Source organism: Theobroma cacao, chromosome 4 (assembly GCF_000208745.1).
Source record: "Theobroma cacao cultivar B97-61/B2 chromosome 4, Criollo_cocoa_genome_V2, whole genome shotgun sequence".
Taxonomy (NCBI): Eukaryota; Viridiplantae; Streptophyta; class Magnoliopsida; order Malvales; family Malvaceae; genus Theobroma; species Theobroma cacao.
Genome location: NC_030853.1, coordinates 10,469,234 through 10,480,452, shown reverse-complemented (window position 1 = coordinate 10,480,452; position 11,219 = coordinate 10,469,234).

Sequence of the window (11,219 nt, the reverse complement as noted above, 5' to 3'; positions counted from 1 at the left end):
CTTATTATGCCTCACTTGACTTCTGAATTGCCTTTTATCTCACAAATTCTCCTCTGATAAAATTATTATTATTTTATTGTTATTTTCTCACTTGCGAAATATTTTATCCTAAACTACTCCTTTCGTCTTTTATCACTTTTAAACATTTAATTGACCTCAATTTGCATTCGATCAACTTTATTTATCACCATATCAAAGTATGGGGTATTTCAGTAGCCTTGCCCAATTAATTAACAAAAATCATAATTGCTCTAGAACTGCTACAGTACATCAACTTCAACAAGATTTTTGACCATCTTCTATGTTGAATTGGGTAAAGTAGTAAACATAAAAGTTGTATATTCTTTTCTTATGTTTCCAATGGTTCAAGAATTGCTTCATTTGGAGCTCTGTAGATAGATTTATAGTCAAAATATCGAAACATGTTGTCAAGCCCAGCTCTACAATATGTTTATTATGCCATTCCTACATAAGAATGCATGTTTGCTTACTTAGGTACCTCGAAAATCGTTAAAGGATGATAATGTACCAAATGGTACAATTAAGTTGAATTAAGCCTCGAACTAGTCCAAATAGAGATTTTAAGATGAAATTGAGAATTTTAAAACCCCAAAATGACTTAAAATGGTGATTCAGAGTTCAAAGACCGATTTGCAGTTGAAATTTTCATGACCTAGGGGCAAAATAGTCATTTTGCTACCTGAGGTTAAGATGTGAGTGTTGGATGAAATTTTTGACTAAGATTGATCATTTGGAGTATAATTTGAGTTTGAGATGTGAAGAATTTTAATTTCGACGCTTTTCCAAGGATAAGGGCAAAATAGTCATTTTGCCACCCTAAGGGCAAAATTGTAATTTTACACCACCCAACACTTGTCCAACACATGAATTTCACCCATTATTATCATTGATAATTGAAGGATTTTATGTGGTGGAGAAAGAAAGCTTAATAGTTAAGAATTTAAAAATGGACCAATCGAATGGTGACACAAGGTAAATTTTTGTCCATTTAATATTTTCCTTTATAAAGCCAATTTGAACTCTTCCACGTTCATTCTTATGGCCGACTAAAGCAAGAACAAAGGAAGAAAAGAAAGAACAAAACCCTAGGTGGAAAAATTCAAGAAAAAAGTGTGAAAATTCAAGAAAACAAGTGAAAAAAGGTAAGATTTTTTCAATTAAGCTTGAGATCTCTCTTTCTTAAGCATTTTTTCTTATTTTCCGTGGTTGAATCACATGAAATCATGATGAATCCCTTGCTGGCTGAACACTTAGAGAGAGATTTTGATGGTTGTTTTGGTTAGATTTTAAGATATTTTAGTGTTTTTAGTTAGTTAGTGATGTGTAGCATGAAAAGCCAACAAGAAAAATTCACTTCCTCCCATCACCCATCATTGGCTGAATCTTCCATGTAGAGTGTGGATGGTGGATTTGATTTTATTTCAAGTGAATTGGTTAGGAAATGATGAATTATGGTGAGAAAATGTAAAACTCGACCCTATAAACACATGTCATGATATACATGCACTGAGTAGCATGTTATTACACTAAGAAAACCCCTAAGAATAAACGAAACCCGATATTATACCTAACAGTACACTTGAGTTGATTTAACCTCGAACTAGTTCAAATAAAAATCGTAGGATGAAATTTAATATTTTATAGTCCAAGAATGACTAAAAATAATTGTTCGGAGTTCGAGGGTTCATTTGGAGAAAAATTGAAAATTTTGATGTTCAGGGGAAAAATCGTCATTGTGCCACCTAAGATAATAATTTGATCATGGAGTGAAATTTTTGACCAAGATTAACTATTTGGAGTATAATTTAATGATAGGAAGTGAAAAATTTCAATTCTGACAATTTTCAAAACATAAGGGCAAAACGGTAATTTTGTCATCTCGAGGTAAAACCGTAATTTTCACCACCCAAAACTTGTCAAAATCATAGGATTTATTTATTTTTGGTATCAATAACTATGGTATTTTAAGTGGTGAAAAATTTAAGTTTAAAGGATGAAATTTTAAAAACGAGCCAATGAAAAAGTGACACATGGCACTTTTTAAAGATTTAATATTATTTTAAAGGAAAATCAGCCCATTTAAACCTCACATCAGGTTATGGTCGGCCATAAGGAGAAAATAAGAGAGAAAATAGAGAGGAAAGGAAGAAAAGTGAAAAACCCAAGGAAAACTAGAAAATTCGAAGGGGAATTCGCATTTTTTGTCTATTTACGCGTCTAACGGTAAGATTTTTCGACTTTAGCTTGATTTCTACCTTTCCTATGCCTTTGTTTCCATTTAGCATGCTTGAGGAGAGAGATCAAAAAGTGATACCAAGGGCTGGCCGAATTTCAAGGGCAAGGATTTTGAAATTTTTATGTTTTGATTCTTAGTTAAATTGGTAGTTTTAGTTAGTTAAATGTGTATAGAAATCAAATAGGGCAAGAAAGCATGAGTTAATGTCCCATTTTTAACCTAATTTTCCAAGGAGGAAAGTGAGCTGATTTTGGTGATTTTAGAAGGTTATTAGCTGATATTTAATGGTTAGAAATGTTGGAGAGAAAATGGGACAATTTAGAGCTAAAATGGAGTGCGTTAGCAATTTATCGGGTAAAGTGTCAAAAATAGGTTAATACCGCATTTAAGCCGTTATAGGCTATTGCATTTCATACCATGCATTAGTATAGGATTTAAGTCAATTATATAGTGATTTAGCATCAATGTGGTGAATTGTGTAATTTTTGCAATGTGTATAGGAGGAGAGCCTTCTAGTAAAGGCAAGGAAGTCGTACCCGACGAACAGTGATCGGGGCACCTAGAAAGCATTTAATTTGTACAAACAGTGAGTAAACCTATTATTATTGTAAATTATCTAGATTTTATTTTTAAATGCTCTTCATGTATTTTATGAAACGAAAATGAGATTAAAATGACACTTTTGATGTTTTAGAAATAAATGTGACAAATAAATATATTGTCTTGATTATCTGAAATAAGAAACTTTTTATTATGAAATTGAGTAATTTGAGGCTGCCAATTGTCTTGAAAAAATATATTTTCCTATGAATGGCTTATGATATATGAGTATATGTGGCTATATTTTATAATTGCATTGGGAATTTATGTAAGCTGTCTTTTACTATGCAGGCTGGGTAAATAAATAAAAGCCACGTTATACTGTCGAAATTTTATTAAAATTGGTGGGTTTAGTCACTGTAGTGACGGGTTTTCGTGGACTGCCTATTAGAAGGGTACGGTAAACCCGATTGCATAGTTACTCCGATTGTAGAGGCGAGGAGGATAACTCCTGGGGTAGTGTTAGAGCTCACTTCACGTCAAACCCCTACGTGAATGTATAACTCGGCCAACGTCAAGGAACGACTTGTTTTCAAAACTAACATGTGTTTAACATGTAAATATCTTAACAACCTTGGTGGACTCGGTTAGATGCCTTGACCAAGGTATCCCTGAGGACTAGTTTTTAGCTTGAGCCCTGTTTCTAATAAAAGTCATAAGCCTTAACAACTGTTTTGGTAAATTACAAATATTTTATGGTTTAAGAAATAAATTGAAAACCTTATGAAATGATTTGTGATTTGTTGTTTAAACTTCCCTCTATTTTTGTCACGACCCGAAACCTCCTTCGGGCCCATGACAACCGTCGTCACGTCCCTATTGACACTCATTATCCGGAATGCCAATCGAAACCTCGCAAGGCTAACGAATCAGTTTCTTGCCTTTCCTATAAGCAATCGTTGTTAAATATCGAGTTTTAAGAAAATATAAACTATTTTAGATCGAAAACAATCAAAATAAATTTTTCGCCATATATGGGTATTTTGGTCATTTTTATCAAAAAATTTCGAAACTTGATAAAAATACAACGTATGGTAGAAAATATCCACTACCGATTTAAAATAAATTTTTGTAATCTAAATCATCCATTTAGAGTGAAAAGTTGGCTAACTAGACTAAATAAAAATATTTTATAATATATTTCATTTTCTTATAAAACAATTTTTATAGAACTATACATAAATAATTTTTGTAGCGTGAGAACAAAATAAATTCATACATACTATAATTTACAAAGTTATAATGTACAACAATAATTACAATGACAAGTGGCCCATTAATACACCAAGTACTGGTGATAGTAACCTACTGTCTGTGAGGTAAAGATGTCAACTGGAATCCTCGACAAAATAGGGTATCTACAAGCTACCACAGGCCTAAAATGTTTGGAAAGGAGGTGGGTGAGATTTGGCAATCCTAATGAGTAAACAGACATTATCATAAATATCTAAAGGCGAGTAAAATGGAGGCAAGTTTAAACAACAAATCACAAACCATTTCATAAGGTTTTCAATTTCTTTCTGAAACCATAAAACATTTGTAATTTACCAAAACAGTTGTCAAGGCTTATAACCTTTATTAAGAACATGGCTCAAGCCAAACTCTAGTCTTCGGGGATACCTTGGCCGAGGCATTTAACCGAGTCTGCCAAGGTTGTTAAGATATTTACATGTTAAACACATTCTAGTTTTGAAAACAAGCCGTTCCTTGGCGTTGGTCGAGTTACACATTCACGTGGGGGTTCGACGTGAAGTGAACTCTAACACTACCTCAGGAGTTACCCTCCTTGCCTCTACAACCGGAGTAACTATGAAATCAAGTTTACCGTGCCCCTCTAATAGGCAGTCCACGGAAACCTGTCACTGCAGTAACTAAACGCACCAATTTTAATAAACTTTTGACAGTATAACGTGGCTTTTATTTATTTATCCAGCCTACATAGTAAAAGACAGCTTACATTCTATTCCCAATGCAATTATAAACTATAGCCACATATACTCATATATCATAAGCCATTCATAAGAAAATATATTTTTCAAGACCATTGGTAGCCTCCAATTACTCAATTTCATAATCAACACAATATATTTTTATTTGTCACATTTATTTCTAAAACATTAAAAATTCTATTTTAATCTCATTTTCGTTTCATAAAATACATAAAGAGCATTTAAAAATAAACTCTAGATAATTTACAATAATAATAGGTTTACTCACCGTTTGTACAGATGAAATGCTTCCTAGGTGCCCCGATCACTGTTGGTCGGGTACGACTTCTTTGCCTTTCCGGAAGGCTCTCCTCCTAGACACATTGCAAAATTTACCCAATTCACCACATTGATGCTAAATCACTATATAATTGACTTAAATCCTATACTAATGCATGGTATGAAATGCAATAGCCTAAAACGGCTTAAATGCGGTATTAACCTATTTTTGGCACTTTACTCGATAAGTTGCTAACACGCTCCATTTTAGCTCTAAATCATCCCATTCTCTCTCCAACATTTCTAACCATTAAATATCAGCCAATAACCTTCTAAAACCACCAAAATCAGTTCACTTTCCTCCTTGGAAAATTCGGCCAAAAATGGAACATTAACTCGGTAAATTTTCTACTTTGTTTTTCTATCACATTTAACCATTTTTCATCATTTTCTCTTCATTTCTCTTAGAATAAAAATCAGACCATCATCATTGTACCTCATTGCAGATTTGGCCAAGGGTGGGTATTGTGAAAATTTAATTCTTTCCTGCCCAATTTAATTTCTAAACACATTTAACTAACTAAAACTACCAATTTGACTAAAAATCAAAACCTAAAAATTTCAAAATCTCTCCCCTAGAATTTCGTCCAGCCCTTGATGTCACTTTTAGATCTCTCTCCTCAAGCATGGTAAATGGAAACAAGGGCATAAGAAATGTAGAAATCAAGCTAAAGTCGAAAAATCTTACCGTTAGACGCGTAAAAAGGCAAAAAACGTAAATTTCCCTTTGAATTTTTCTAGTTTCCCTTTGTTTTCTTTGTTTTCTTCCTTTCCTCTCTATTTCCTCTCTTGTTCTTCCTTATGGCCGGCCAGCACTTAAAATGGGGTTTAAATGGGCTGACTTTTCATTAAAATAATATTATATCATTAAAAAATGCCACGTGTCACTTTTCCATTGGCCCATTTTTAAAATTTCATCCATTTGTTTCCAAATTTTCACCATACACTTGTCCCACATATCCATAGCTTAGATAAAATTCTCAGACTTATTCAAAGTCTCAGTGGAGTAATTTTTGAAATTTACAGTTTTGCCCCCGTAAAAGTGAAAAATTACATTTTTGCCCAAAAAATTGAAAATTGCCCATAGACATATTTTTCATCCCTTATACTCATACCATTCTCCAATTTGTCAAATTTGATCTAAATTCTCTCAAAATCTCAAATTTTGTCCACGAGTGGAAAAATTACGATTTTACCCTTAAACATCAAAATTTTCAATTTTTTCCCAAATGAACCCTCGAACTCCGACCAATCATTTTTAGTCAGTCCTTGACTGTAAAATGTTAAATTTCATTTTACGATTCCTATTTGAACTAGTTCAAAGTTAAATCAATTCAAGTGTACCGTTAGGTACAATACCGAGTTTCGTCTATTCTTAGGTGCTTTCCTAGCATAATAACATGCTACTCAGTGCATGTATGTCATGACATGTGTTTATAGGGTCGGGTTTTACAATTTTACTCGCCTTTAGTTATTTATAATAATGTTTGTTTACTCATTGGGATTGCAAAATCTCACCCACCTCCTTTCCAAATATTTCAAGCCTGTGGTAGCTTGTAGATACCCGATTTTGTCGAGAATTCTAGTTGATCCCTCTATCTCACAGACAGTAGGTTACTATCACCAACACTTGGTATATTTACGGGCCACTTGTCATTGTAATTATTATTGTACATTATAACTTTGTAAATTATTGTATGTATGAATTTATTTTACTTACACGTTACAAAAGATTTCTTACATGTGTTTCCATAAATATTATTTTATATAAAAATGCTATATTTTAATCAATATTTGGAATAGTAATTGTTTAAAATAGAATGTTTAACAACGAATGCTCACAAGAAAAGTAAGAAACTGATACGTAAGCCTTGCGAGGTTTCGATTGGCATTCCGGGTAATGAGTGTCAATCGGGATGTCGAGGTGGTTGTCATGGGCTCGAGGGAGGTTCCGGGTCATGACAGAAAATCAAGTAGGAAAAATCATAGTATTGATGCACCCACCATGGTTGAAATTCCCAAGTGAAAATGTGAAGATGATTTTGCTAAATTTTATGCTATTTGACTTGTGTTTGATGGTTTGGAGAATTGGAAGAAAAATGGAGTTAAATTGGACATATTGGCCAATTAATCAGGTGATAGATCGAATTAGGCCAATACCATTTTATTTAGGTACATAATTGAATTTATATTGAACACTGTATTTAGATAGTTACCCAAGTATTTCACATCCCATTTCATGCATTAGTATAAAGCTTGAATTGGTTTTACAACGGTTTAGCACAAATGTAGTAAATGGCTTATTGTGCATTATGTCTAGGTGGTGAGCTTTCTGGCAAAAGTAAAGAGATAGTACCTGAGGATCAAGAATCGGAGTACTCGAAATTCGACTCCCGAAATAGTGAGGAACCTTATTATCGTCTTAATTATCTAAAGTAGTTTTTATTCATTTTTGTGATTTGATAGAAAAATGAGTTTAAATGGCAAATCTTTATGTTTTATAAGCAAAATGTGATTAAATGAAATGATTTTATAAAATTGTCATGAAATTGAAAGATGGTTTTGAAAATGGAGTAATTGGAGACTAATTGTTGTGTTATAAATCATGCTTTGAATTGAATGGCTTATGATAATATTGGCATGAATGGTTGAATTTGTAAATGTGCTGAAAATGTATGAACTGTTGATTTGCCTTGAGAGGCTGTAAAATAAAATAATTGCCATGTCATGCTATCGCAAATTTTATTGTATGGTGGGTTTAGCTTACTGCAGTGGGCGGTTTTGTGGACCAGCCTTTTTGAGGGGCACGAAATCCCATTATATTCTTACCTCGTTTGAGGAGGTGCGTAGGGTAACTCCCGAGGTACAACTTTAGAGTTCACTTCACGCCAAACCACCATGCTAGGGTGAACTCAGCCAACGCCAAGGAACAACTAGGTTTTCAAAATAAAAACATGATTCATGCGTACATGATTTTTTAACAGCCTTGGCGGACACGGTTGGGATAGCCCTAGGCCAAGGTATCCCTGATAATTGAGTTTGAGAATGATTTTGGCACGAGCCAAACTTTTCAGAAAATCATAACCCTCGTTATTTATTTTGGGTGAAATGAATCTATTTTATCTTATTAAAATGAGTTCGAAATGCTGTGAATCATTTTTATGCTAATCTATTTTATCTATCTCCATTTACTCAATTTTAGATATTTTAGATCGTATTTCTTTACTCACTAGGATTATATAATCTCATCACCCTCCTTTCCACCCATTTCAGGCTCAAGATAGTCGGTAGATAGCTCATTTCATTAAGGGCTACAGTTAGACTTGCATCCTCAAAAACTATAGGTTCATAGCCTTCGTTACTTTTAGTCATTCGGGGGCCCATATGTCATTGTTATATGTTTTGAATACTTCGCTGCGTGTGCTACTGTATGTAGGAATTTATTTAGCTTTGACACTGTAAAAATTATTTACGTAACGTTCTATAAAAATTGTTTTATGAAAAATTGAAATATTTTATTTATTATTTTTATTTTATTCCATTAGATATAATTTCACTTTAAATGAATGTTTTAGATATCTAAACTTATTTTTGGTTATGAAATGTGTAAATTTCTCTCATATACTACATTTTAGCTAGTTTCGAAATTTTTGAGGAAAATGACCAAAATACCTCTGTGTAGTTGAAACTTCTCTTTAACTGTTTTTGAATTGAAATTGGTTCATATCACTTTAAAACATGATTTTAGTAACTAATGCTCATAGGAGAGGTGCGAAAACTGATATTAAAGCCTTGCGAGGTTCCTGTTGACATTCCGGGTAATTAATGTCTATCGGGACGTCGTGACGGTTGTCATGAGCTCGAAGGGAGTACTAGGTCGTGACACATGTGCAGTGGAAGTCTGCACCTCAAAATTGTTCTCCTTCTTTCATTAAAATTCTTCTTTCATCAAGCACCTACAAAAGCACAAATAAATCACTAACAATCTATCTTAACCACATTAACACCAAATTGAGCATAAAATTAACTAAGATTAGATTGACTCACCTAAAATAACTAATTTAAAATAATTAAATAAAATCTACTAATTTCTATGTATTACTACAAGAACTAAGCTATATTACTATTAAAATTAAGCTCAAACAACTCTATATCATAGAGTTATCAATAACCATATATTTTCCAAAAACTAAGAACTACAAGATAATCAAATTATCATCCTAGGATTAGGAAAATCATGTATATGGTGCAAAATATATCAAAGTTCTTTTTGTTTTTAAACACAAATAAAGCATGCAAAGCATAACTTTAAAAACAATATAAAAGTAAAAGTAATTAAAAGCAAATAAAAATAAACAAGCATAAACATAAAAAAGACACAATCTAAATAAATTCTAAAAAGAACTTCCCTAAACTTTAAACAAAACATTGTCCTTAATGTGATAAAAAAATTTATTGTCCTCAATGTGATAAAAAAAATTATAAGGAAAAGTAAAGAATACTCCCCTAATGTTGTAGCTATAGTCTACTAGTCATCCTCATCTTTTACACCAAAATAATCATTAGAGTCTGAATTCGTAAGCAAAGAATGGAAATTAGCCATGCATTCCGATATGTTGGACATATGCACGCATCCCTAAATCCTAAACCCTAAACCTTAAAAAAGACTTTCTAAAATGACTTTGAGGGCTGTCATTTTGCATATAAACTAGTAGGAGACCTATTTAAAATTGTAAATCCTTGTTTTAAATAGTTTATGCATGATTATATTTATTACTTTTATCTTACCTATTCAGACATAAGCTATACACATGGCTGTCACTTTAGAGAATTTTGGATGCAAACAAACTCACTAGCCCAAACTTCTTCGATTGGTTTCGGAACCTCAAGATCGTCTTGAAATAAGAGAAGAAATCATTTGTCCTTGCCACACTTATTCCTTCAATCCCTACTAATGATGCTAATGTTGAGGATAAGGAGGCATATCAACGTCATAAGGATGGTGATGATCAAGCAGCATGCGTGTTGCTAGTCAGTATGACCTTTAGAGAATTGTTCGATAAAGAGGGGTGCACTTAGGGATATGAGATATTTAAGGAATTGTTCTAGTGCAAGATGGCAAAAAGGAGTTTTATTAGACCCCACATAGTGAAGATGATTAGACTCTTTGAGAGGCTTGGACAATTAGGACTGGCGATGGATCACGAGCTGAGTACTAACATAGTTTTGCAATCTCTTCCTAACAATTTTAGTCAGTTAGTGTTGAACTTTCATATGAATTGTGTCAAACCCTATTTTATAAAATAATTACAACGTCATTTACATGCTCAATAGAATGGTTACATATTTAGGAAGTTTGAGAAAATCGTTAAAAGACGATATTGCCCCTAATGGTATCATTAAGTCCATTAAGCCTCGAACTAGTTCAAGTAAAAATTTTAAGGTGAAATTAAGAGTTTCATGGTCCAAGAATGACTTAAAATGGTGATTTGGAGTTCAAGGATCAATTTGGAGTCAAACCGGAATTTTCACTATCTAGGGGCAAAATGGTCATTGCCACTTGGGGATAAAATGAGAATTTTTAGAAAAGATTTTTTTAGCCCCATTTGACTTATTGGAGTATGATTTGAGTATTGGAGTATGATTTGAGGTTTAGAAGTGAAAAATTTTAATTTTGGTATGATTTGGAGTATAGGGGTAAAATGGTAATTTTGCCACTCTAGGGGCAAAATTGTAATTTTGCACCACCAGGACATTTGTCCAGCACAAGGTCTTCCTTTATCCTCATTTTTGACCTTTGACTAATCATGTGGTGGAGATAAAAGGTTTAAAATTTTTAAAGTTTTAAAAATGAACCAATAAGAAAATGCCATGTGTCAAGCTTAGGATATTTTATTATTTAACTAAAAAAATAGCATAAATCAGCCCATTACTCTCCAAATATTCGGCCAAGCAAGGAAGAGAGAGAAAGAGAGGAAGAACAAACCCTAGGTGAGGAATTTCAAGAGAAAAAGTGTGGAAAATCAAGGAAAACAAGTGAAAAAGGTAGGATTTTTCAACTTAAGCTTGAAATCTATTTTCCTTAAGCATTTCTC